Consider the following 27,698-nt stretch of genomic DNA (forward strand, 5'->3'; position numbering starts at 1 on the left):
TGTGTCTTTCTTGCTACTCAATCTCTGATACTCAAACAGTGGTGGGAATTATTTTTGTATGGGTGAGTAAATGTATTGATTTTTTTTAAATGTATTTCACAGCAAGGACTGGTTTGATCAGATCACAGTGTTAAAAATAACAGATATATTGTTTTCCACATAGAACTTAGATTTTTGTGGTGTATTTATTGGAAGTTGTATTTATTGGATTGTTTTTGGAGGTTGTATTTTTTGAATTCTTTTTGGATATAATATTAAAACACCGTAGAATGAAAATATTGCAGATTCCACAGTCTGTCTTTGAACTTGGGCATGGGCGTTAGCTGTGATAGGTTCTTAATGTCCTTGGGAACAAGTTCAAGAGCTATCATTTTGCTGGTCAAAGAGTATACATGTTGTTTTCAATGTACTCTTCTCTGTGCTGACCCTCAGAGGTTATTGTATTCTTCCTCATTAGTCTGCCCTGTACTGATGCACTGTTATGAGCACAGAACTCAAAATCCACATATCTTTCTCCTACAAACAGGCAATCAGCTCTACAAATCAGATGTGATTTCCCATTTGGAGCAAGGAGAGCAACTTTCAAGAGAAGGGTTAGGTCTTCTGCAAGGCCAGAGTCCAGGTGAGATCCGAGAAGCTGTGCTTCAATAGGAGGAGGAGCCTGGTCAGTGAGTGAATAGGCCCTAAGAAATATCACATGAAGATATCTAAGTTTAGTGATATTTTTGAAATTTAGACAATATCATAGGAGAAAAATTTTTCAGATGATGTCATACCTTGCAGGTATCAATTTTCTATTCACATGTCTTTCTGCCTTTGTCTTTGGCTTTAGGCAAGGTGAAATTTATATACTCACTGGAGCTAATAAACATTCACAGAAAGTCCCTTTTCATGGTCCTGTTCTATGAATAGGATCTTCTCTTTTCCTCCTCAACTTGCCATCTTCTTTTTTTTTCCTTCCTCTTAAGTGTTTGTTTGTTTATTTATTGGCTGCCCCGGGTCTTCATTGTGGCACATGGGCTCTTCATTGTGGCGTGTGGGCTTCTCTAGTTGTGGCACGTGGGCTCAGTAGTTGTGGCTCCCAGGCTCTCTAGTTGTGGTGTGGGCTCTAGAGTGTGTGGGCTCAGTAGTTGCAGCACACAGGCTTAGTTGCCCTGTGGCATGTGAGATATTAGTTCCCTGACCAGGGATCAAACCTGCATCCCCTGCATTGGAAGGCAGATTCTTAACCACTGGACCACCAGGGAAGTCCCCACCATCTTCATTTTATTTTTCTCGTATTTCAGTTCTGAGAATGACAATTGTTATAGTCCTATAATGTGTTTCTTCACTTTAGAATATTCCTTAATTTGATGTTCTTTCGTTTTTTTCTCTTCAGACTATTCCTTAATTTGACATTCTTTGCCATCTGCGTGTCAGTATTTGAAACATACACAAATGGGCATTAGGCCTCTTCACCATTTTAATTCCTAATACCACTATAGAGATTTATTTTTTTCCAGTCATTTCAGGTAGAGAAGATGATCTGAGAAAACAGGAAATGATATCCATGCAACATATCTACAAGAAGGACACATCTGTAATCAGTGCAATGGTAAGCTTCACGGATTTAAACGTGTTCTTTCAAATGAAGACCTAGGAAATGAATAAGTTGGGAATTTGGCACACTTACCTGATTTAATTAAAGTTGGGATCATGGGCTCCCACAGGAGAAAATTTTAGTTAGTTTGGTTTTAGGAAAGAAACATTAACCTGTAGTGAAAACCATAACTTGAGGTCTTATATAAACAGACAATTATATAATCATGGCTTATATTCCTAATCACTGAAACATAATAATGTCTTTAACATCTGTATAAACAGATGTCTCTGCAGTTGGGTTACTACAAAAGATAAAATCTATGCTTGCAAGAGAGTAATATCCCATGTTTATGTAAATAACATAGGGACAATTTTAACTAGAGTCTGTCACTGAATGATTACTCTAGAATTTATATGTAGAGGAATGAATGAAGGAATGAATAAATGTGGGCAAACCTGTAACAGTCTCTCATTTCCTTTCAAAAAGCAGAGGTCTCACAGTCAAGAGGATCCTTTGGAATGCAATGATTTCAGAGAAAAATTTACTGAAATCTTAACATTGACTCAATATGTGATACCTCAAGTGGGAAAGAAACCCTTTATCAGCCAAGATTTTGGAAAAGCCATCAGTTACTTGTCATCCTTTAATATACATAAGCAAATTCATGATAGAAGTAAATCATATGAATGTCATCAACGTACGAATGCCTTTATTCAAAATTCTGCCCTTAGGCAGCACAATAATACTCAAACTGAAGAGAAAACATTTGAATGTCATGTATGTAGGAAAGCCTTCAGTAAAAGTTCTAACCTTAGACGACATGAGATGATTCACACTGGAGTGAAACCACATGGATGTCATCTGTGTGGGAAATCCTTTACTCATTGTTCTGACCTTAGAAAACATGAAAGAATTCACACTGGAGAGAAATTATATGGATGTCATCTGTGTGGGAAAGCCTTCAGTAAAAGTTATAACCTTAGGCGACATGAGATGATTCACACTAGAGAGAAACCAAATGAATGTCATCTGTGTGGGAAAGCCTTCACTCATTGCTCTGACCTTAGAAAACATGAGAGAACTCACTTCGGAGAGAAACCATATGGATGCCATCTATGTGGGAAGACATTCAGTAAAATTTCTTACCTTAGACAACATGAGAGAACTCACAATGGAGAGAAACCATATGAATGTCATCTATGTGGGAAGGCCTTCACTCATTGTTCTCACCTTAGAAAACATGAGAGAACTCATACTGGAGAGAAACCATATGAATGTCATCTATGTGGAAAAGCCTTCACTGAGTCTTCTGTCCTTAGACGACATGAGAGAACTCACACTGGAGAGAAACCATATGAATGTCATCTGTGTTGGAAAGCCTTCACTGATTCCTCTGTCCTTAAGCGACATGAGAGAACTCACACTGGAGAAAAACCATATGAATGTCACCTATGTGGGAAAGCCTTCAATCACTCTTCTGTCCTTAGACGACATGAAAGAACTCACACTGGTGAGAAACCATATGAATGCAATATATGTGGTAAAGCCTTCAATAGAAGTTATAACTTTAGATTGCATAAGAGAATTCACACTGGAGAGAAACCGCATAAATGTTATCTATGTGGGAAAGCCTTCAGTAAATATTTTAACCTTAAACAACACGAGAGAACTCATGCTGTAAAGGTAGTAAATGTGGAAGATTCATCACCCATAGCTTCAAAGTATAAACACTATTGTGGGCTCACACAGTGAAGAAATACTATGTTTATATTCAATGTATAACAGCCTTTATTCGTCCTTATTACTCCACTCAATTAAAGTTAATACAGGGCTTCCCTGGTGGTGCAGCGGTTGGGAGTCCACCTGCTGGTGCAGGGGATACGGGTTCGTGCCCCGGTCCGGGAGGATCCCACATGCCGTGGAGCGTCTGGGCCCATGAGCCATGGCCGCTGAGCCTGCGCGTCCGGAGCCTGTGCTCCGCAACGGGAGAGGCCACAGCGGTGAGAGGCCCGCGTACCGCAAAAAAAAAAAAAAAAAAAAAAAGTTAATACGAGGTGGAGAGAATCCATATGTATGTCATCTATGTAACAAAACATTTAGCAGTGGACTCAGGTGGGAGAACTGAAACTACAAATGGAATGAATGTGGTAGAATCTTCATCCTCAGCTGTAACTGTTAAACTAAATGGATAAATTATATGTCAGAGAAATTCTATGTCTGTAATCAGTGTGGAGATGCCTTGAGTTATAAGTTATCCTTTAAATAAATAAGTAAACTGCACAAGAGAGAAATTCTAGACCTGTAATCACTGTGCACTCTCTTTTAACTTAGCACCACCCTTAGCATTCATGAGAAGATTCAGTGTCAGGTAACTGCTAAAAAAAGAAAGAAGTGGGAATAAATTAGTACATGAAGGAGATTGAAGACATTTGGAATATCCCATTTCTGGAATGCCTAATATATTTACACTTATTCATGTAATGACAAAGTACTGCCCCTCCTAGTGATTCATAAAACACCCAGAAAGCTGGGAGAGCAGAAAGAAGCCAAGATAATTGGATCTTGCCCATATTCCCCTGTCACAATAGCCATGAATCCACAAATCACCAACTGGGAATGACACCCATGAGTCCCAGCCCCTCCCATATACAAATACAGAAGGCTAAGAGAAAAAGTTGGAGCTTCTCTGCTGCCAGGGTAACAGAAGGGCTGGTTCTTGGTACTCATTTGAACATGACAAATATCCATGTTTCACAGGTGGCAAAACTGAGAACACAGATGCTTATAATTCATTTATCCCATGTTTTTCTGGGGGATACATATGGACTCAAAGTGAAGGGATAGGAAAACATTCCACCTAAATGGAAATCATAAGAGCAGAGCTAGCTACACTTTTATCAGACAAAATGAACTAATTCAAAAACTGAGTTCATGAAGAGGATGTAACATTTGTAAATATGTTATACAATATAATACCAAGACTAAGTGCACAAAATATAATGATGGAATAGAGGAGGTCTTCCAAAATGGAGACAACATGAAGGAAAGATTTATATTTTATCATATAAAAATTATAACTAAAATGGATCAAAGTGCAGGCACGTGTACACGTACAAGTCTGTGTGTGCACAATAAAACTACAGAATATAAAACAGTATGTAAAATTACATGAAAAATTGGCCAAGTAAGAAAGTTAACTTACATGTACATGTCTATGAAATAAAATGCATTGATAAATTTTATTCAGTAATCAGTGATGTGGAAAGAGACAATACTCATTTTCCATATATATAAAAAATAATGTAGTATCAAGTCCTATTTAAAGCTGAGTGAAAAGCCCACATTCTGGTTGTGGGTGAGGATATCACTGCAGCTTTAGGTAAGGGGTAGCTTGCCAAAACCTGTCAAAATATGAATGCACCATAACTTGAACCAGCAACCAAACTCCAACTTCCCCAAATCGGGAACACTCTGACATCTGCAGATAAGTAATTATGCTCAGAAACAGCCACAAAAAAATTCTTTACAAATCCAGGAACATCAAGGTCTCCTTAGGATAGATGTAGTGTGAGCTGTTTTAGACATTTAGGTTGATTGAATTTTTAAAAAGCAGGGAATAAAACCCTTCCCATCGTGTGGATAAAATGCAGTCTTAATTTTCACTGTTACCAGTTTCTGAATTCTCCATTTTATTCTAAACAATATTTTGTGGCCAAATTCACACTGATTCACTTTGTTAAGGGTGGGATGTGTTATAAATTTAGGCAGATCAAGTTTTCCATTATCAATCTTGTTTTCCAGCTATTCCTGCAGATTAATAAAAAGTTTGCAGTTCCTTTAATACCTTATCCATAGAGAATTGACAGTGCATCCAGATGTGACCCCTGCTGTGCTGTCTCTTTTAAACTATAGTGCTCATTCCCCATTCAGGTCACATCTGAGTGTGAAGTGCTTCCTATGATTATCCCCCAAATGGAGCCAGTTCTGTCACAAGTCATGGTAAGATGGAATCTATCCTGAGATGGAAGAGGGCTCAGGGAAGGCCATGAGTGACTGTGAGCAAATGTGTTGGTAAGATACATGAGAGTTAGAAATTAGCAGGTCCTGGAGAAAAAAAAAGTGTTTTAGGAAGAGAACGTTAAAACCAACAGGATTCCTAAGAAGCATTCCTGACTCCTCATTTCAAACGAGCTTTCTAGGGTAAGATCTAAGTCGCTCCTGGGTGTTTGAAAATATGCCTTTCAGCATACCCCCTTCCTGTGACACAACCATACAGATAAGGAGGAATTCACTTGTGGATATGACAGTCGTCTGCTGTCCACGAAAACACTGGGAATTCAGGGTCAGTAAACTACGTGGAGCCTGCAGTTTGGTTTTTCTGTCCTTCAGAAAGTCCTCCTGTCCTGATGAAACCCACATATTACTTGGCAGCAGTGGGTGTGTGGGAGGGACTGACCTACCCTTGAAGTTGGAGACATCGAAGACGCTTCTAGTACCTGATGAACATAGGAAAGGATGGGCAAAGATTTTCATTTATCCTAATTCTAAGCTTCCCAGTGTCCCACCCATTCCTAGCTCCTTCATCCCCTATAGCATTCTTTTCATTCTCCAAGCTCAGTTCACATAGCCAAGTGTCCCCTCCAAATGGGAGAGAGATTTATGTTCTATGCTTAGTTTTAAAAGTCTTGGTCCTCCCCTACCCAAATGACCGGGAACTCTGTGCATGTGTTGGACAGGCAAGCAAGTCAGTGGGAGAAGCCAGTAGAATGTAGAAACCACTAGCCTCGGAGGAATAATGTAGCCTGAACAGAATAGGGCAAGGTTTACTTTATCACTCCTACATCTAAAGATTATAGACCGTATTTCATACGCTCAAACAAGAGTAACTTCTCTTCTATGGTTTTAATCATAATTATCTCAAGTATTAACATCTCTTTTCTAGAACATTACATTAATCTATCAGAAAATATACAATTAAGAACAAATGACCATCACTGGAAATCATGAAGGAAAGCCAGCTATGTAAACACCTCTATGCAGTGTATTCATCCTGAACAGATGGGCCTTGTCGGAACAAAATTCAGGTACAATTCAGTCAGTCCTTGAACATTTACAAAGAGAGGAGAAAGGGAGCTTATAGACTTAGTGGGAAACTTCAGTTTACAGACCACGAAGTTAAAAGATCGCATAAGGGAATTGATGAAAATTATTATTAGACAAACTGGTTAAACAAGATTTTGACTGTTAATACGAAAAAAGGTTTGTCGATATGCTTACCAAGTGCATATTGAAATAGAATAATATTATTTAGTAAGCTCAAAAGAATATTTTCAGCATACAATAAAGAGTGGGAAATGACTGACATAATCTGAAAGTGACACAATAAATTTAAGAGAAGTAATTTTGAAAACACGAATGGACTTGAGATCTATCGTTCTTTTACTCTCTTACTATTCTGCCCTCCATCTCTCTGCTGATACCCTTTGTGTCTGTTTTCATTTAACACACTGCTTCTTGCCCAGGTCACCGTCTGACTGCTCTCGTACCTAGAAGGTCCATCGGACCAACCTGTTCCTCCATCTTCTATGTTACCCTCTCATTTTCTCCCTCCCTGACTCACTGTCTCCCTGGTTCTCCCTTTGTCTCTCTTCCCCCTTCTCCGCCCTTCACCTCCACATTCACAAGGATGGAATAAAGATGCCACCTGTGCAAGAAGAGTTCACATCAGGAATGTAAACACACCCTGGCAGGCACCGCCAGTGAGATGGGATCTGGGACAGAGGACGCGGGTGTCACAGGACAGGGCCAGTCACCTTTCCTAGCCAGGGCTCAGGGGTGCCAACTAAAAATCGGCACATGTCATCTGCCTCTATAAGGACTAAGTCACAGACCGCTACACCTGCTCACCTTCAACACCCCATGCAAGGAGATCAGGATGGAGATGAGGAAGGAGGCACTCTGTGTTCTGGGGAAAACTGGCAGAACAGGTCTTCAGTGAGCTGTTCTGCTTCTCGTGATGAGCAGCAAGCCTCTGCCAGAAGGTGTGCTTGACTGCACATGCTGCCTTCACTGCAATCCTTTATAACACTGACCTTCCCCTACTTCTCTGGAGCGGTTTCTCGGAGCTATCTGTAGTGCTGTCTCCTGGACTATTGTCCTAATTTTGCCCCAAATAACACAGCTCACAACTCTCACCTTGTGCATTTTTTTTCAGTCGACAGGGGCTTCCCAGAGGCAGTGACCGCGAAGGGGAGACCTGTGGAGGTACAGGGCCCAGCTCCATGAAGACAAGGATGAGGAGGTTAGTCCTCTCCCGAGGACTGAGGTCTGCAGAATCCCAGGGCCAGGGAGGGCGTGGCATCCTGGGGCTAGGTTGAGGGCCAGGATGGATGGTGGGAGGCGAAGGGTGAGAGTCCACGTCCTGAGTGGGGACCTGGCACAGCACGAGGCAGGAGACGGTAAAGAGACCAAATGCAGAAAGATCGGCAGGGACCTTGGAGTGCTTTTAAGCAGAAAAGGAAATGACCCAAACTCTGCTGCCTGCCCTCCGGGCGTTTCAGGATGAGGCATTCTCCCTGAGGGTGGGACAAGGGGGTTCAGTGCCTGTGACAACTGCAGGGACCCACAGACCCAGGGGTTAGACACTTCAGACACGCCCTCTTGTCATAGGAGTCAAGCACTATACTTCTGCCTCTACAAACTGTCCATTCCCCCAACCCGCCTGCCACGTCAGAGCTTCTGTGTTCATGTTTACATGCAGTGGGTGTCTGATTGATGACAGTGTCTCCCCACCAAATCTCTGAGACTCTATTTCCTTAAGTGGGAATTAAGTCCAATGAAAGCTGAAGGGTAAAAGAAAGTGACAGTGCTTTGAAGTATAATTTAATTGGTTTTCTTTAGTGTTACTAGAATTAAAATTTTTTTCCAGGTATTCCTTTGCAAAGCCCCCTCATTAAAGAACTATTCCTTTGAGGGGAGAGATTCAGCCATACCTAACACATCTTGGTGAGAGTTAGTCGGATGGCCTGAAAAAGATGTGGCCTCTCTAAAACATAGTGCAGTGCACATAAGGGAACCTGTTTCCACATTCCTGGGGTGGCAGGGGAACTTTCCTCCTCAAGGTACCCCTGGTCCTAGTACATGTGACCATCAAGTGACCTGAGGGTACTCACATGTTAGGGACCCTCAGCTTGAGATGTTTGCTGTGAGGTAAAGTACAGAACCCTGGTGAAATGAAGCAGTTCATACGTTTGGTTTAGGCAGATACAATAAGGGAGATTCCAATTCCCCTTCATGGGGACATGAGCACATTAGGGGAGTTAGTGAATAGGGTGTTTCCCAGTGTTGAAAATGTTTGCAAGGCTTTTGTCCTACTGAGATTCTGCTGAGATCATCAGGATGCTTATGCAGCAACTCTTGTCTCATTCTTTTCATGATGAATTGTATGTTTATTTTAATATTCTAACAATGCCATGTTGGAAATGAAGAAAACACAGCCATCCAGGGGTGGAAAGTGGGGAATGAAGAACATAAACACAATGGGTGTTGGCTGATAACCTTCACATCCAGCCTCAGATACACACTTTTCCCAGAGCTCCCATCATAGGGAATCACAAGTCATTTCCAAAGACAGACCTTCATGAACAGGGCAACACAGAAATACCCACATACCCCATATTGCTGTGGTTCTCCACCACCACATCTGTCCAGGGACCTCTGAGAAAGGATCAGAATGTCCAGCTCTCTGTGAGGGAAGTTCACAGTCAATATTTGAAGTTGGCTCCTTCATACTCAATCAGGAGCCCGTTCCTTCTACTATTCCTGGAGGAAGAATGAGTTTTCCAGATGAAGGAAAGAACGGTAGATGGCTTTTGAGTCATCTTAAGTGTCATAATTCCAAAAAGCATGTACTGGGTTCTGAGTCTCTCCTGTTGTGGATGTTAGGCCACTATTTCTCATAAGACGCCTTCCTGTCAGAATGAGTACTGAGGACTAAGGGCAGCTGGGGGCATGGGGATCAACAGGCCCTGAGAGCCAGGTCTTTAGTAACCGCACCTTTACTCAAGGTCCCTCCAGTGCCCACTCCTGTGCACAGGGTACCAACTTGCCTCCACAGAACCAGACACTACCCCAGAGACAGGCTCCCCACAGAACCTGTCTGACTGCGGTTCCTGCTCAACAGGCTACACACGTGGGAAGGATCTCCAATTAGCACTCTCCCCTCGCAGGTTCAGTATCTGCAGCAGCAACCTGGTTCTTTCACTGACTCTAGACTCTAGACCCCTGGACCAGTGACAAGGTCTCAGAACACAGCAGAATTTGTAGCACAGTATCATTCTTCCACCAACTCTGAAATTTCCCCTAGATGTCCTTGCTTGCCGTCCACCCCCCACCATTTCCACTTCTTCCTTCCTTGCATGTGATGAATATTACTAACTGCCAAGATGTTGAGGATTAAATTACATAATGTATTGAGGTCCCCAGCACAGTGCCTTGTACACATTGGAGCCTAACAAACCTGAGAGCACACAGGAGATGCTCAGTAAAGCTTGTTTTAGTGAATTGATGCATGTTGTTTCTCAAATACTGTCTTGCTCAGACACTGCTGATTTCTCTATTCTTCTCTCAATTTGATAAGCATCAACCAATAATATAATTTGGGGGAGGGGGAGGTAATGGGTGATATTGCTGGAACCAAATCTATTTGTGCTTAGAAATGATGTTGTGTCCCAGCATTTCCATTTTTAAGTTAAAAATAAAATTTTGGGGGCTTCCCTGGTGACGCAGTGGTTAAGAATCCGCCTGCCAATGCAGGGGACACGGGTTCAAGCCCAGGTCCGGGAAGATCGCACATGCCGCAGAGCAACCAAGCCCGTGTGCCAGAACTACTGGACCTGTGCACTAGAGCCCACGAGCCACAACTGCTGAGCCCGCGTGCCACAACTACTTAAGCCCGCGCACCTAGAGCCCATGCTCCGCAACAAGAGAAGCCACCGCAATGAGAAGCCAGCACCACAACAAAGAGTAGCCCCAGCTCTCAGCAACTAGAGAAAGCCCTCTTGCAGCAACGAAGACCCAACGCAGCCAAAAATAAATAAATAAATAAATAAATTTATAAAATAAAATTTCATCGGTCCCTACCAAACATCCTGAATCATAATTTCCTAATGTTGAACCCCTGATCTCCAAGAGATTTCCATGTATATTACAGCTTAAAAAGCAATATTTACTTAAATAATTCTCAGCACTGCTTTCCCATTGGGAAACCTTAGATAATTGTAAGAAATACCATCACTCCAGAAATTATTTCAGTTGTTCTGAGGATGAGCCTAGCATCAATACTATTTTAACAAAACCTTCATGACCCCTTTATTTGCAGATCAAAGAACCTTTATTAACCCTCAGGTGATTCAAATATCAGGTTGCTATCTATATTAGATCTTAAAATTCTTTGACTCTTGTGGTCATCGGAGGATTCCAGAAAGGAGAAGTTTTTCTGTGCTTCTCTAGACTTTCAATTGCCAGAAATTAAGACCCACGACACTCTGTTTCTCTTGTTGTTGTTGTTTCAAAATTCATGACACAGTGATGAGGCAGGAGTACTGCTATCACCACTGCTGGAAATGAAGATGCAAAAAGGTTGTCTTAGGCTGCTCTGAGCCCCTGACTCTAAGCTAAATCCCCAAGGGTGTCCCAGAAAAGGTGGTGCTAGAATAGAAAGCAGGAAGACAGCAACACACCAGCAGGAACAAACATAAAATTTTCTCAACACACCAGCAGGAACAAACGTAAAATTTTCTAAGTCCTCCAGGAAGCCCTGCAAGGTTCGTATAGGCATGTATTACCCTCTGCTGGCCTGGGCACATTGAAAATGGGATCTACCAACAGCCCCTCTGAGATATGAAAACCAAGATGTCAGACCTCAGCTGATCAGAGCAGAAGGTAGAAGGGCACCCAGATGGCAAGGGCTGACACTGTGCTGGACATGTAAGGTATGTTGTAGGTGAGGCTTCTCCTTGCTGGGTACGGATCTGGTTCCTGTCTTTGTAGGGGTTGGCCTAACTCCAGTGTCCAGGGATGGGCAAACCCTGGACCAGGGCCTCTTTTCCTCTCTCTGGTAGTTCTCTTCTCCTAAGTGTCTCACAAGTTCCCAAGTTTTCCCATGCTCTCCTCAGGTTGGTTTTCTTTTCCCTCCTGATATTTGTCTTTGCCTTGCAGAGCAAGTTTCCTAGCACAAACCTAGAACTAAGACTTCAAACTACCCAATGGGCCCAATGTCATTATCTTGTTATTCAGTTAGAGATGTCTGTATTCTTTTATCTCCTTAGGTGTATTATTATTATACTTCCTCATATTAATGTCATAAGGATAATAATCACTATAGTTATTTATTATTATTATGTTTCTTATTATGGATTTTCGTGTGTGGTTTTAGCTACACAGCATTGACTAGTGATTCTCTACTTAAGAAAGATGTCTGATTTTCAGATGATGATTGCCAAGGGTTCTTGAACAGACACACATTCACAGTCTCCCATGCTCCTTGCCATACCACTTGGTATCTTTTTAATAAGAAAAACCCTTGTTTTTCAATTCCAGCTCCAGAAGCAGGGACAAACCTGTGAGTAGGTGAGTTCCAGATGAGGATTCCATTGATCTTAGTGAGGCCCTGCTCACTTTACAACAGCTCTTCAGGGACCAGGAATCTCTTTTTTCAGCTCTTCAGGGACCAGGAATCTCTTTTTCCATCTGAAGAGACCCAGGGAAGTATTCCTTGACCTGCTAGAGAAATCACAAAGATTTGTAAGTCAACTCAGGGATGCAGAAACCATTCTTATCTTCCTGAAAACGTTGTAGAAGGATTCTCAACCTGACAGAGCATTGTCAGAATTTTCTATGTCACTTCAGGAGGTCCAAAGTACCATTGCTGAAACCTGAGGAGCGCAGAGGATGAGCCACACCTGCCAGAGCCTCTGCAAATATTCTAAGTCCTCTTGGGTGCCCAGAAAAGCCAGGGGCTGAAATGGAAGGCAGGGAGAGTGCAACACACCAGAATGATCAATTGAAGAAATTTATAAGTTCTATGTGGCTACAAGGAACCTCTAGTGCCTGCTCGTGTCACACCTTGCCAGCTGGGAGCTCCAATAGTAACATCCTCCAACAGCCCCAGAATGATATATATGAACACAGATGTCTGGACCTCAAGGGGCCTGGGTTGATCAGATGGTAGAAAGAAAGCTAGGCACTGAGAACTGAGATAACACTGGGGGCTTAATGTATGTTACTGGTGGGGTTACTGTATCCTGGCTGTAAATCTGGGGTCAAGCTTTGTCAGCCCATTGACCTGAATCCTGATATCTGATGGGAATACTTTTCTTTAAAGTATTTATTTATTTATATATTTGGCTGTGCTGGGTCTTAGTTGCAGCACGCGGGATCCTTGTTGCGGCATGCGGGATCTTTTAGTTGCAGCATGCAGGATCTTTAGTTGCGGCATGCAGACACTTAGTTGCAGCATGTGGGATCTAGTTCCCTGACCAGGGATTGAACCCAGGCCCCCTGTATTGGGAGTGTGGAGTTTTAGCCCCTGGACCACCAGGGAAGTCCCTCTGGTGGGAATCCTATGACTGGTAGGCTCCAGACCTGCATCCTCCACCTCTGCTGGGGAGATCCCTCTTCCCAGGGTTGGTACAGGAGATCCCTCATTGGCCCATATTCCCCTCTTTTGGTTTTTACTTCCCTCCTGTTCTCATCCATGACTTTCAAAACACATTTTATTGTGCAGACCTAGGGTTCAAACTCCAAAATATTCCATGAGGTCCAATAACAGTATCTGGTCACTTAGGTAGGAGAGTCTGTATTCTATTCTACAATCTCCCTAGGTTTCTAATTATTATCATTTTTATAGTTACTACTTTTATTGTAATTAGGATAATCATCATTATCAATGTTGTTACTCATTATGATTTTTATTATTATGGTTTTTTATTATGCATTATTTTTGTGGTGGTAGTTATACAGCACTGAGCAGAGTTTCTCTTTTCACCTAGGTGTCAGGTTGACTGAAGATAAGGGAAGGTCCCTCAACATACCTACACATTCACAGTTCTCCCAGGTTCCTGCAGTAGCCTTTTTTTTTTTAAGTGAAAGCACCTTCATCAGTTTTTTTTAAAATAGTATTTTTTAAATTAATTTATTTTTGGTTGCATTGGGTCTTCATTGCTGTGCATGGGCTCTCTCTAGTTGCGCTGAGCAGGGGCTACTCTTCATCACGGTACACGGGCCTCTCATTGCGGTGGCTTCTCTTGTTGCAGAGCAGGGGCTCCAGGTGCACGGGCTTCAGTGGTTGTGGCACGTGGGCTCAGTAGTTGTGGCTCACAGGCTCCAGAGCGCAGGCTCAGCAGTTGTAGCGCACAGGCTTAGTTGTTCCACGACATGTGGGATCTTCCTGGACCAGGGATTGAACACATGTCCCCTGAATTGGCAGGTGGACCCCAACCACTGTGCCAGCAGAGAATTCCCCCTGCAGTAGCCCTTGAGGCCTGTTTGTTAGATGAGCCTTTTGAAATATTAGAAGTCTCCTTCCAGAGGCAAACCCTGCCTGGGCATCTGGAAATTTTTACAAGTCTAACCCTTAATTCATTACACTGAAAGTGTTTTGTACATAGTGTGGAATCTTACATCTACAATTGTATCTCTTCAAGTAAAAGTTTCTTCCAGGCATATTACACTGAATATGTTCTCCAGCACTAATTTTCTGTTATTACCCTAGCATGCACTCCTCCTGATAAAGAGTTTCGTGTCTAATTTCCCATTTTAGGGAAATTAGAATATTATTCATAGTGAGTTTTGTGCACCCCACAACTAGAAATCAGCTTAAATCTCTTCCACCTTGATTATAAATATAGGGCTCCTCCAAGTGGAGTTCACTCATGTTGTTTAAGGATAAATTATAAATGAAGGTATTTCCATAATGAATATAGTCATAGAATTTCTCCCGTGTAGCGTTCTGATTAGTTTCAGTTTAGAGCTGTGGCTGAAGACTCTTCCACATTCATAACATTTACAGTGTAAGTTCTCTCATGTCTTCTAAAGCAAGAGCTTGTAACAAAGGCTTTCTCACACAAATGACATCCAAATGATTTTTCTCCAGTATGAGTTCTCTCATATTCTCTAAGACAACAGCTTTGAATAAAGACTTTCCCACAGAGATGGCATCCAAATGGCTTCTCTCTAGAGTGAGTTCTCTCATGTCGCCTAAGGCAAGTGCTCTGAACAAAGGCTTTCCCACATAGATGACATTCATATGGTTTCTCTCCAGTATGAATTCTATATCTATTTAAAGATGAAGAATGACTGAAGGCCCTTCCACACTGATTACAGACATATGGATTCTCTCCTGTGTGAGTTATTTTGTGGAAATGAAGATGAGAGTTTTGGCTAAAGTGTTTCCCACATTCATTACATTTAAAAGGTTTCTCTCCAGCATGAATTAAGACATCTTGGGTCAGTGTGCATCTGTGAGTGAAAACTTCATTGGTCCTTTTTTCTTACAATGACCCCAATCCCTTCGTGGGAGACCCACTGTCATGACCTCATCTAAACCTAATTACCTCCTATAGGCCCCACCTCCAAATACCATTATATTGGGGATTAGGGCTTCAACATATGAATTTGCTTGGGGGAGGGCGGGGGAGGGGGACACAGAAGTTCAGTCGATAATAGTAAATAAACCAAAATCAGCAGGGCTTTTATGAGGATTAATTAAGCAAATATGTTTAAATCTCTTAAGCAGAAAGTAATGTTTAATACAATTTTTGTTTTCCTTATTTTCTGAACTTTAGGTACGAGGAGGTGTGTTAAATCTACTTTTTTGTGATATGTCATTTTTCCATGAAACACATTTAATTTTGGTGAAAATTTCAAGTTCACCAATACTTTCAAATATTGGGTTGGCCAAAAAGTTTGTTTGGGTTTTTCCGTAATGGACCACAGCTCTTTCTTTCTACCATGTCAAGACACAGTGAGAAGGCAGCCTTCTGCAAACCAAGAACAGGTCCATCACCAGGAACCAAATCTGCTGAAACGTTGACCTTGTACTTTTCAGCCTCCAGAACTATGAGAAATAAATGTGTGTTGTTTAAGCTACCAAGTCTGTGGTATTTTGTTATAGCAGCCCGGGATGACCAAGACATTTACCTATCTAACAAATGACATGAACATGGTTTCAGAAAGCTCGAGACACATCTGTTAGATGGGAATAACGTGCATGGTGCCAGCAAGATAAATTTATTGGGTTATCGTTGGTGATTTTAGTAAGTCAAAGCATGAGGAAATATAAGGAAATGGTAACACTTTCAGCTTTCAGTTTGATTGGGAAGGAACAGCAGAGCAGAAACTAGAGAGAAGATAGGTTCAGATGAAGATTTTGTTTCAAAGTGGAAGACTTTTAATAGTTTAATATTGAGTAGAGAGATCAAGGAGAATAGGACATATGTCTGGTAAAGTAGATTTAATATAGAAGCAATAGCATAAAGTTCCTAAGATAGCAAGAAAGACAAGGACTTAACTGGAGAAATTGGAATGTCCCAGGGTAGAGAGGACACTTCAATATACAGGAGAGCAGTAGTAATGGATGGGTATGAACACAGGGATAACTAGTCTTCCGGGCAGTCATCTGAGGTATGACTTACAGTTTCTCAAATGATCTAATTCATCAGTGTAGTAGGTGGCAATCCCTTCTGTGGAGACTAGTAAAAGTGAGTGTGTGTGTGCATCTGAGTGTGTGTGTGATGAATAAGGTTTGAAGTGCTTATGGAGCTGGAAGGATACTTTTGTTGGCAGGATTTCCAGATATATATGAAAGTTTCTGGGAGTTGGCTGTATTTAAACCAGTATCGATATCCTAGTCATGTGTTTGTCAGATGCAGCCACTGAGTAGTGAGGAATTTGGAGTCAGCAGAATTGGTGTGTTGATTAACAAATGTAGTAGAAGTTCCAATAGACATAAGAATTGTTTGTTTTGGAAAATTATATTTAAAACCTAAATAAATTACTATTAAATTATAAACTGCGTTAGTATATGAAGTATACCTTAAAGTATAAGTTACTAGATGATACTTTATATTTTGTTGAGGACGGCATAGAAAAGCCTGTCTGAGGAAGAATTATCTAAAAATTACCAGATTGATGGAGAGTAGGAATTAGCCTGGAAACCGGTGCTGGGTAATAGAGGAGGGAGACAGAGAACGTTCTCCATAGAAGGAACAACCCTTATTGATAAGTTGGTTAGACTGATGATTATCAGGGGGAGAGGAAGAAGCCCGTGCCATGCATGCTCCAAGGCTGCTTTTCTGATGCCTGAGTCCTACCCCCATAGATACATATTTTGGTGAGGTTGACATAAGGCTTAACACTCTCCAGATAATGTGCAGCAAAGTTTGAGGACCATTGGAGGTGGTGGGCAAAAATAATGTATCACTCATACAATCTTTTAGGTGCTGTTCAAAGATTCACCCACAAAAACAGCCCATGTACAAATAAAAATTCACATGATTATGTTGAAATAGTGTATAAACTCGAGGAGAGTAGTTTAGGAATAATCTCCACTAAAATAAACACTGCTTACATAGGACTATATTTCCTCCTGAAAAAAGGGACTGATTCTTTAGTGAGGTAGTTTTTCTAAGGAATCCCTGGAAACTCTTCTTTAAATAGTAATAATGACAATGAAAACATAAACTGAAGAAATTATTCTTCAGTGCAATGTCACTTCTTTTAACTTCTGAGCTTTCATTAGATCTAATCCCCAGCCAAGGAAACAGAGACTCAGAGATGTGGTGTAAAGACTGGTTTACTCATAAGGTACCCATCTCATGGACTCAGCTTCTCCTAGAGAGATATGTATCCCATATGGACCCAAGAGGAATCACTACAGTCGATATGGAGACTCCCAAGCACATATTATGTATAAACCTAAATGCAGAAGACTTGGTGGAGGTGATTGGGAGGCTGGATGAGTTACACATGCAGATATATATCACTTGACTCTTTTGTAAGCCTCATCCTAACTTGACATAAAACATTGAGAAATAGAAAACAAAGAGATTAAGGTATCTCACATTTTTTAAATTAAAAACTTTCAGATAGCTCTGTGATATAGAAAAAGAAAAATGTGAAATTACAATATATTTAGAAATTAATGATAAGCATTCACGCTTGTCTCAAAGGTCTTGCATTCATAAATCACCTCAAGATGAGTGAAACTGAACAAGCGAAATGTAAGGAGAAAAGAATTTACATCTACACACGCAGTACACTTTATTCTTGTAAAGCAATGCCTCAGCCCCTCAGCCTCGCAGCCCAGGTCCTGGCCCCATGAAGTCCCTGACACTGAGCCCAGGGCTGCGTCTCTGGTGACCCGGGAGCAGAAATGGAAATCATGGTCGCTCTGGTTTCCATCGCCAGCACAGATAATTCCAGCCCTTGCTAAACTGAATAACCCATTCCAAGCGCAGGAACCACAGACGTTGTTCGGGACCCCACCACGGCCCACTTGGACCCAGCGAGGTCCCCGCCCGAGGCCGAGTCGCGCCCCGAGCACTCGCAGGACACGAGTCTCCAGGCGCGAAAGCGGATTTCGACCTAAACCGTTTTCAACATGTTAACAGGGAAACATCCCAGCATTCACTACGAAAGGGCTCACAGCTCTAAGCTCGTACCTACAGTTGTCCGAAACACTTAACTTGAAGCCCCGAGGGAGCAGCCCGGCTCCCCGGACACCAGCCGAATCAAACACACGCAAACGCTGAGACTGAAGGTGTGTCTCGCCGGATTAGGGGCCGACCCGGAAAGGGCCGGGAGCTGGGCGGGAAGGCTCAGGCCTCGCCCACGCCCACGCCCACGCTGCTCCGCCCCGCCTCTCCCGGACTAAGGCCCCGCCCCTCTTGCGTAATTTCCTGCCGACGCGGAAGCGGATTTCGGGAGCGAAGGTCCCCTTGGGTGAGTGAGCACCTCCCGGGCTCCGCAGCCCCCTCCCGACCGCATCCTTCACACACAGGTTCTGGGGGTCCCCGTTCTCGCCCCTCCGGCCCGCGTCGCCCTGAGACTCGGGATGCCGGGCGCTCGGCTGCCGGGTCCGAGGCCGCGTCCGTTTCCGGTCAAAATCGCTCCGCGGCTGTCCCCGTCAGGCCTTTGTGCCTTCGGTCTCTTCTCCGTCTCCCGGCCCGAGCCGCGCCGTGTCAGGTCCCCACTCGCGACGTGGACTCTCGCCCTTCGCGCCCCGCATCGCCCCTCTCGGCCCCCCAGGGCAGCCCGGGACGCCGCGCCCTCCCGCGGCCCTGGGACTCCACAGACCCCAGTGTTCTCCTGAGACCACCTGCCCATCCTGGGCCTCCTGCGGCCTGCCCGTGCCGCTCGCGGCCCTTCGCTGTCACCGCCTCAGAAGGGCCCTAGAGCCCCGGGCTGGGGGCAGGGGACCAGTCCTGTCCAGTGACACCCCGTGTCCTTCTGTCCCAAATCCTATCCGCTGGCGATACCGGTCAACGCGTGTCCACATTCCTGATGTCTCACGGGAAAGTGTGCTCTTCTGGGCAGAGCATCTTTGTTCCCACCCCTGTGGATGTCGAGTGGGCGGGGGGCTGAGGAAAAAGGGACAAAGAGGGAGAGCCAGGGACACAGCTAGCCGGGGAGAGTGAGGAAAAAGACTGGAAAGTAGAGGATGGAGAGTGGGTGGATCCTGTGGTCTTGGCAAAACAGTAAGAGTGGGAGAGAGTGAGCTAAGCAAGAAGCAGTGCGATCAATGAAAATAGACACCAGTGGAATCAGAGAGATGGAGGAGGGCGGAATAGGAGGAGAGAGCCTTGATCAGTAGCAACAGTAGGGGCAACAGGAGGGTGGATCCCACCCCATTCATTAGATGGCTTTCTGGTTTCCACATGATTTTCCTTTTGAAATGTATAGTCTCAGGTTTGGTTAGCGGCCTCAATGCTTTTCCAGTCTTTATTACATATTGAAAATATTATTTGGTACGTTACACTATTTTAACGTGTTCTTGGTAAGGATGTTGGTAATGTTTTTATTAACAGTCAAACCTAGTTAATCATTCTAGTATATAACGGCTTCCTTTCTTTGCTTATACGATCTTTTGACTTAGTTGGTCTTGAGCTAAGGTTTCCAACTAAGTGTATGTTCTCTTCAAGTTCCTGTTGTCTTTCCTCTACAAATGTTCAGGGATCCAGTCATCTTTGCCGCTCCTAGCCACCAAGGGGGACAGGTACAGGTCTTTCCCTGGGTCCCCTGAGAACTTAAAGAATTTGTCATTTCTCAGTGTGTGCCCCCCTTAGTGCCTTCCAGTCCAGCACCAGCCTTTCCTGGGTATCTGAGGGGACTTAGAACATTTCCAAGCAGGCCTAGAATGCTTTCCATGGGACTGCATTTGGGTAGTGGCATTTCCCAGGCTCCTGAACTGACCTAGAAAATTCTGCAGCAAGATTAACGGGCATAGGCACCCTCTCCATTCTTTCCAGGCAGACACTAGTGGCTCTTGGGTCCTCAGGGCCACTTAGAAAATCTTAAGAGTGCCAGGCAGGAGGTAGATGAAGTTCACTGATGTTCCATGTTAACAAAAGCAGTTCCTGGCTTGACCAACTTTTTTTTTTTCCCGGTGGCTCTTATGGGCCAAAATGCCCTGCCTGGTGGTTTTAATTTTCCCATGTCCCACTGGAAAAAGAGGTTTAAATAGAGGAGGGAGGTGGTCTGATGCACTTGGAAAGACAGAGTGAAAGAGAGTGAGTAAATACCATATTTTGGTGTTTAATTTTTGCTAGAGATATGCAGTGCCCATGTTTCCTCTTCAAATGTTTTTCATATGGTACAGTTTCACTGAGCTTGTTTCAATATTTTTAGAATGAACATTAAAATGTGAAATTTATAAGGCTTCTCTTCAAGAAATGGTATCTATGAATTGCGTAATATTTTGTTTGAAATTACAAAAGAGCAACAGTTGGCCTAAAGAATCTAAGTTAATACTGTGTAAAGAGTCCTGCACACCTTGTTAGACAGTAGTCATACCTTATTTGGCAGCAGCCTTAGAAAGAGATGCATTTAGGGGCAGCAGAAACTCACTTTCATAGAGCTCATGGTTTCTGTCAACTAGGCCAAGTGATACATAGAAACTATCAAATTAAATGTAGAAAACTACTTGTATGGATTTTATTTAATTGCGATATAGTTTCCAAATGGTACGTTATATATTTATTATAAGTTTTGCTTATATGAAGGATGTTCTAGAATAGATGGTCATATTGATTTTTTTGTGTAATCCAACTCATAGGAGCAATACTCATTTTTCTTCTTTCTTTTAAAAAAATACTGAAATAGAAATTAGCAAAAATGATAGGGCATGAAAATTCATTTGGAAAACAATTTGTCATTCAGAGACAACTCTTCTTTTTGGTTCATTTAAATATGTTTGGGCTTCCCTGGTGGCGCAGTGGTTGAGAGTCCGCCTGCCGATGCAGGGGATACGGGTTCGTGCCCCGGTCTGGGAGGATCCCACATGCCGCGGAGCAGCTGGGCCCGTGAGCCATGGCCGCTGGGCCTGCGCGTCCGGAGCCTGTGCTCTGCAGCGGGAGTGGCCACAACAGTGAGAGGCCCGCGTACTGCAAAAAAAAAATAAATAAATAAATAAAAAAAATAAATATGTTTGTGTGTATGTTTCCTCCAGGGAAGCTGGACTCAGGATCCATCTTTACTTGCCTCCAAAGCTCCACCTACACCAAATATTAAGGCCGCAGCACTCTCTCATTGCTGACCGCCTTGCTGCACTTTCTGCCGGCCACCTTCAGGTCAGACATCTGGGCTTGCACTTTTTGTTTAGAGCTGTTCATGGGCCATGGGATTGTTCCCTCGGCATCCTCAGAGTTTCCTGGCTGTGAGGCCGTGACCTGGTGTGGCATTAATGGTTCCCTGGTTCTAGGGTATACTTAGAATTTTCTGCACAGGTGACGACTTCTCTCAAGACTTCTGAACTTGCCTTGGTGGTTTGTTGTCCCTGAGAGGTCTCAGGAAATTTGAAGTGACTCTTGTGGCCCAAAGATGGCCTCCAGGTAACTTCGGGCAGCCATGGGCCCTTGCTGGACCCCAGATAACTTAGAATATTTTCCAGGGGCTCAGGCAGGACAGGATGCCCTTTTCAAGCTGTAGAAATGGCAGGTCTGAGCATCTGGAAGGGGACTTGAAAATTTCCAGGCACTCCTCGGGGAAAGTGCCATCAGGAGGTACTGTGGTAGAGCAGGAACACCTGTGTGTGTGTGTGTATGTTGGAAGTAGTCATCCTAGCCAGTAAATCAGACCGTGACTGGATAGAGAAATGTTATTTAATGTCTTATAACAACAACAACAACAATGATAAATAATAATGTCAGGAAATGGGAGAATAGAGTGTAGACTACCCTGCATGAGTGACAGAGTGCCCAAATCAGTACTTTTGGGGTGGTTTGGGTCGCAGTCGTACATAGTTCTGTACCTTGAAACGTGTTCCTTGAAGGTGGAAGACCACGCCAGAAGGGAAAAGCAAACCATCAGAAGTCAGGCAGAGGTGTAATTGGGGGATTCCTGGGGGACACTAGGGGGTGTGATTGGCACTCACCCACTGCCCTAAACCCACCTGCTTTCTGGAGAGCATCCAGCTAGCTGATGGGGCGCAGCTCCCTGCCAGGAAGGCAGGACTCCTGAGCCACACCCACATTCCTGCAGCGTAGCAGCCCTGCCTACTGTGAACATTAAGCCCCCAGAATAAAGACGCAGACATAGAGAATGGACTTGAGGACATGGGGAGGGGGAAGGGTCAGCTGGGACGAAGTGAGAGAGTGGCATGGACTTATATACACTACCAAATGTAAAATAGCTAGCTAGTGGGAAGCAGCCGCATAGCACAGGGAGATCAGCTCGGTGCTTTGTGACCACCTAGAGGGGTGGGATAGGGAGGGTGGGAGGGAGACGCAAGAGGGAGGAGATGTGGGGATGTATGTATACGTATAGCTGATTCACTTTGTTATAAAGCAGAAACTAACACACCATTGTAAAGCAATTATACTCCAATAAAGATGTTGAAAAAAGATCTCAAGTTGAGTTTCCTTAATTTATTGTGGACCCTAAGTCCAGTGAATGGTATCTTTGTCAGAGATGAGAGGGAGTGTGAGCCGCAGGGAAAGAGGCCACGTGGTGATGGAGGCTGCGATGAGCCAGCAGAGGCCAGGAGCTGCCAGAAGCTGGAGGGTGGGGGGCGGGGGTGCGTCCCCAGAGTCTGGAGGGGATGTGGCCCTGCCAGCACATTTTTGGGGGCTTTGAGAGAATAAATTACTCTTGTTTTAAGCTCCCAAGTTTGTGGTAATTTGTTATGGGAACCCTAGGAAACTAATATAGTGTCCTTTGTGACATCTTCTGTTTTTTCAAAATGATTTCTCAAAATGACATCACGTTTATTGTTTATTTGATACGCTCAGATAAGATGCAAGTAATGCGTACAAGTATGAACCATAAGAAAAAAGCCACTGTACCTCCAACAAATATGGTCCCTGTGTGGAAGTTTACTATCTGACACTTGGCTCCCGTCCCACATGCACACTAACGCACACGGCGGGGCCTGTGTGTTTAGGAGGGTTTCTTTGGGAAGATGCTGCCTTTCAGTGACAGCGGGCTTATCTTTATAAAGTCAGTTCCCACAAACACTGGGGAACAGGCTCAGAATTTGTGTTTTTTAGTGTCATTGTCTTGGAATTATTCATATAATTGAAAGTAATTCCCATATCTGCTTTGTCCATAATTATTTGCCCCTCTTTTCGTCTGTGTTTTGTTTGTTTCTAGTATTACTCTTTTACATGATGTGCCCCATGTGAATTCAGGTTATAAATCTTTTCAAGAACAGCTTCTATGACATCCCCTTTTTTGTTCTATATATATCGCTTGTATGCTTGTAATTTTTACTCTTTCTTTTTGCTCTTTTGGATGTTTGTCGCTGTTTTTCCAATACCCCATTGTTTTAAATACTCAGTTTTTCCAAGCCAACATGTTCTAACATGTAAGTGTATCTGTTAGGAAATGTTGAAAACTGGTGACGTTGTCATTTTTTGCTGTAAATGTTTCTGAATTCCTCTGTACCCCCTATGTATATAAAAATTAATTGTTTTCAGGAAGTTCATATATAACTTCTATTTTAATGAACTGAAGCAAGTAAACATAGCATATAGCATTTAGTTAGTTTTCCCTGTATTTATATCTTTATGGATTTGGACATTTGCTATTTATAATTTAGTTTCAGTTTCATACAAGCTTTCTCTATTGCATGGAAAGATCATTGTTTTAGGGAAAGAGGATACATAACTTTTTTTTTTTTTGCGGTATGCGGACCTTTCATGGTTCTGGTCTCTCCCGCTGTGGAGCATGGCTCACGGGCCCAGCTGCTCCGCGGCATGTGGGATCCTCCCAGACCGGGGCACGAACCCGTGTCCCCTGTATTGGCAGGCAGACTCTCAACCACTGTGCCACCAGGGAAGCCCGAGGATACATAACTTTTAAAGATAGAGGTGGCAACCAGGAGAACTCTGTAAGATATTAATAGTATGCAGCCAAAATACAGGAAAAAAACCTCTTCCTAAAGCATTTACATGTCTCCATAAAAAGCTCCACCATTAAGGCAAAGTGCCTTCTACCCCCATTTTCAAATAAAACTTTCCCTGCTGTCTCTATAACCCCAAAAGTTTATGAATCTTCACACATAGAACGCCAACACACATTCCCCACGTCTCTGAATTTTACAAAACATAAGCTCAAATACAAAATCCCATATCTGACCAGGGCAAGTTGATATGCAAAAAGTTCCTCTGTTCTCACACTTAGCTCTCATACACTTACCCCATCTGTGCCGCCCACAAACCACAAGATCTATACTAAGAATCCCTCCAAACACTTAATTGCTCAGCCCTGTGTTCCCTGAGAACTCACCCTGAGACCTCTTTTGACAACCTATCAGCACATGTACAACACCCAATCCCACTAGAAAACCTCCGAAATCAAATATGCAAAGTTGTTAAGGAGATTCACATGTATCCCACACACGTTTCAGGGCATGGAGGCACAGTTTCCCTTCTAAGGCCTCGGCTCTGGATCCGTCACCGTTACACAGTGGCACCAGTGTACACGTCACTGAACCCCACCTTTGTTTCTTCACCCCAGAGGGACTGTGTGTATGTGCTCATTGCACACGTGTGCCCTCAACACTTGTACCAAGGTAACTGGAATACACACACAGGCTCCTCACACTTCTTGTTTTTTCTCTTGGTATCTCTGTTACTCTGCCCCAGACAAGGGAGTTTGCTACTGTTCTCCTCCACCTGAGCTGGGATGTCCCTGAATGAAACGTTCAGCAGGTAGTTTTCCTGCTCTGGAGATTCTTCTCATCCCACCTCTTTATTTAGACTGCTGAATCACAACTGCACTGCAGCGCCCCAGGGTGAATTCTGTTTTCCTGAGGTTGAATTCAGGCTTTGGTCAGTTTTGTTCTTGGAGAAATTTCCCCTGGTCTAAGGTGACTCCTTTGGTTGGTGTTTCTTCCAAATTCTCCTGTGACTCAGGAACTTGGATGTAGGCGTCTCCTTCAGGGCTTCCTAAATCTGCTCCCATGGCTGTGTCATCAGCCCAAGGGCTATTGGTTCCCTACCTATTGCCAGACTCCCACTCTTTCTTTCCAGTTTGCTCTTCTGAGTGTTAAAGAGGACATAGGCAGTTTGGCTCAGGAAGGAAGTCATGTCACAGGTGGCTACCTTAGATCATCCATCATCCCACTCTTTTTTTTCCCCCCAGTTTTTACATATCAGAAGTAATGTCCATTGAGACAACTCAAAGCGGCATAGACCAGCACAGCTTAGAGTAAATAGACAAGTTGTCCTGCGTTCTGCTGAGACAGGAAGATTTGCACGTCAAGACACTCGGGATATGGTTACTCAGCAATTTTGTCACCTGTGAACTGTTTCAATACAAGGATGAGGACCTTAGAGGGAGTGTGCAAAGTAAACATCTTGGCAGTAGGCACCTTCTTTAGACAAACACTACAATGACGGGAGTTTTCGCGGTCCAGCTCTTTGGGCTTCATCGACTATCCTAAAGCTCGGCTCTCACTCTGAGCTACCTTGATATCCAGCTTAATGTCCAGGTAAGGGTCAAAGGTGTTTAAAATGCCCTTGCAATGGAGACACTTGATTTAAGGTCTCCAGCACCCTCCAAATATTGGTCGTGTTAGGGTGGTGCCCTTGAAGTGACACTGTAACTACTTGTCGCCTTGCAGACGTGCCTTCTGCATGGCATTGACAGTGAACATCAGAAATTCATGGGCATCTTCCTGCTTGTGTGTATGGAAGTCAGCAACTCACGGGTGTGATGGCTTGATAACATCACAATGATGATGGCTTGCCTAGTACATAGGATGCAGAATCCTTAACGCCGACAAATCTGAGAGTACCCCTGAGTCGGTGTAGAGTTGGCAAGGGATGGTGTATATGTCAGATTTTGCAGCACTGCATTCATGTAGCAGGCGGTCCCCATATTCCAGAGTCCCATAAAGTCTCTTTTAAGTCAGACAAGTTTCTCTGAAGGAGGGGGCACTTTTGCCACAGAAGCAAAACCATCATGCAGGTTACGGTGTCTGTGGTGATTGTGATGGTTTTTCTGCTAGAGGGAGACCCCAGTGGACTTCAGCACCAGCTGTGGCTGCCTGAGCAGGTTTGCGTTTTGGAAAGATAATGAACTGAGCCTCACCTCCCCAGTGGAGAAAAGTAGCTTCAGTGTCTCAAACTGGCTGTACCATTTTACATTCCCAGCAGGAGTGAGTGAGAGCACCTGTTGTCCCATATCCTTGTTTACATTTGGTGTTGTCAGCGTTCTGTGTTTTAGCCATGCTAACAGGTCTTTTAATTTGCAGTTCCCTTATAACATGTTGGATCTTTGCCGTCTGTATGTCTTTGGTCAGGTGTCTGCTCAGATAGTTTGTGCATTTTTAATTGGGTTGGACTTTTAAAATTTCTTTTAAGATTTATTATTATTATTTATTTTTGGCTGCATCAGATCTTAGTTGCGGCACGTGGGATCTTTGTTGAGGCGTGCAGGATCTTTCGTTGCGGCACGCGAGCTCTTCGTTGTGGTACATGGGCTTCTCTCTAGTTGTGGCGTGTGGGTTTTCTCTTCTCTAGTTGTGGCGTGCAAGCTCCAGGGCGTGTGGGCTCTGTAGTTTACAGCACACAGGCTCGCTAGTTGAGGCGCGCAAGCTCAGTAGTTGTGGCCCGAGGGGCTTAGTTGTGGCATGTGGGATCTTAGTTCCCTGACCAGGGATTGAACCTGAGTCCCCTGCGTTGTAAGACGGATTCTTTACCATTGGACCACCAGGGAAGTCCCTTAAATTTTAATGAAGTCCAATTTATCAATTTTTTTATGACATGAATCATGCCTTTGGCACTGCACCTAAAATGTCATCTCCAAACCCAGAGTCATCTAGACTTTCTCTTATGTTGTCTTCTAGGAGTTTTATAGTTTTATATTTTACATTTAAGTCTATGGTGCACTTTCAGTTGATTTTTATGAAGGGTGTAATATCTGCATCTAAATTCATTATTTTGCTTGTGGCTGTCCAGTTGTTCCAACACCATTTGTTCAAAAGACTGTTGTTTCCTCATTGAATTGCCTGTGTGCCTTTGTCAGAGATCAATCTTAGAAAACCTTTGACCCTGGTGGGAACAACACCAGCCAGCAAGTACTGGAGGCTCAATTTACAGGGTAGTTGAGACTCTTCCACTTTTCAGAAAGGGGACACCAGACTCCGGCAGGCCACCACTGTCCCGAAATGACAGAGGCTCCTGGGCCTGGAAATCGGCCGGTCTGCACCAAGAGGTGTGGTCGGTGTGAAATTCACACTGGAACTCAGACGTGCTAGGGGGGAAGAAAAGTGTAAAATACCTCACTAGTAATGTTTAGATTGAGTACATGGTTAAAGAATCATATTTTGGATCTGTTGGGTTAAATAAAATGTTATGAAAATTAATTTCTTTTTACTTTTTCCCGTAGCTAC

General features: G+C 43.4%; 1 pseudogene across 1 annotated transcript; it reads right to left on the minus strand.

Moving 5' to 3' along the window:
* Positions 1 to 19,102: 19,102 nt before the first annotated feature.
* LOC307068594 (ubiquitin carboxyl-terminal hydrolase 17-like protein 13) lies at positions 19,103 to 25,577 on the minus strand (annotated as a pseudogene). The gene is made up of 3 exons: positions 25,452 to 25,577; positions 25,081 to 25,204; positions 19,103 to 19,221 (listed from the first exon to the last, which is right to left on the minus strand). The product of its transcript is annotated as a ubiquitin carboxyl-terminal hydrolase 17-like protein 13 (transcript).
* Between the last annotated feature and the right edge of the window lie 2,121 nt (positions 25,578 to 27,698).

Source organism: Hyperoodon ampullatus (genome assembly GCF_949752795.1).
Source record: "Hyperoodon ampullatus genome assembly, chromosome: 20".
Lineage (NCBI taxonomy): Eukaryota > Metazoa > Chordata > Mammalia > Artiodactyla > Ziphiidae > Hyperoodon > Hyperoodon ampullatus.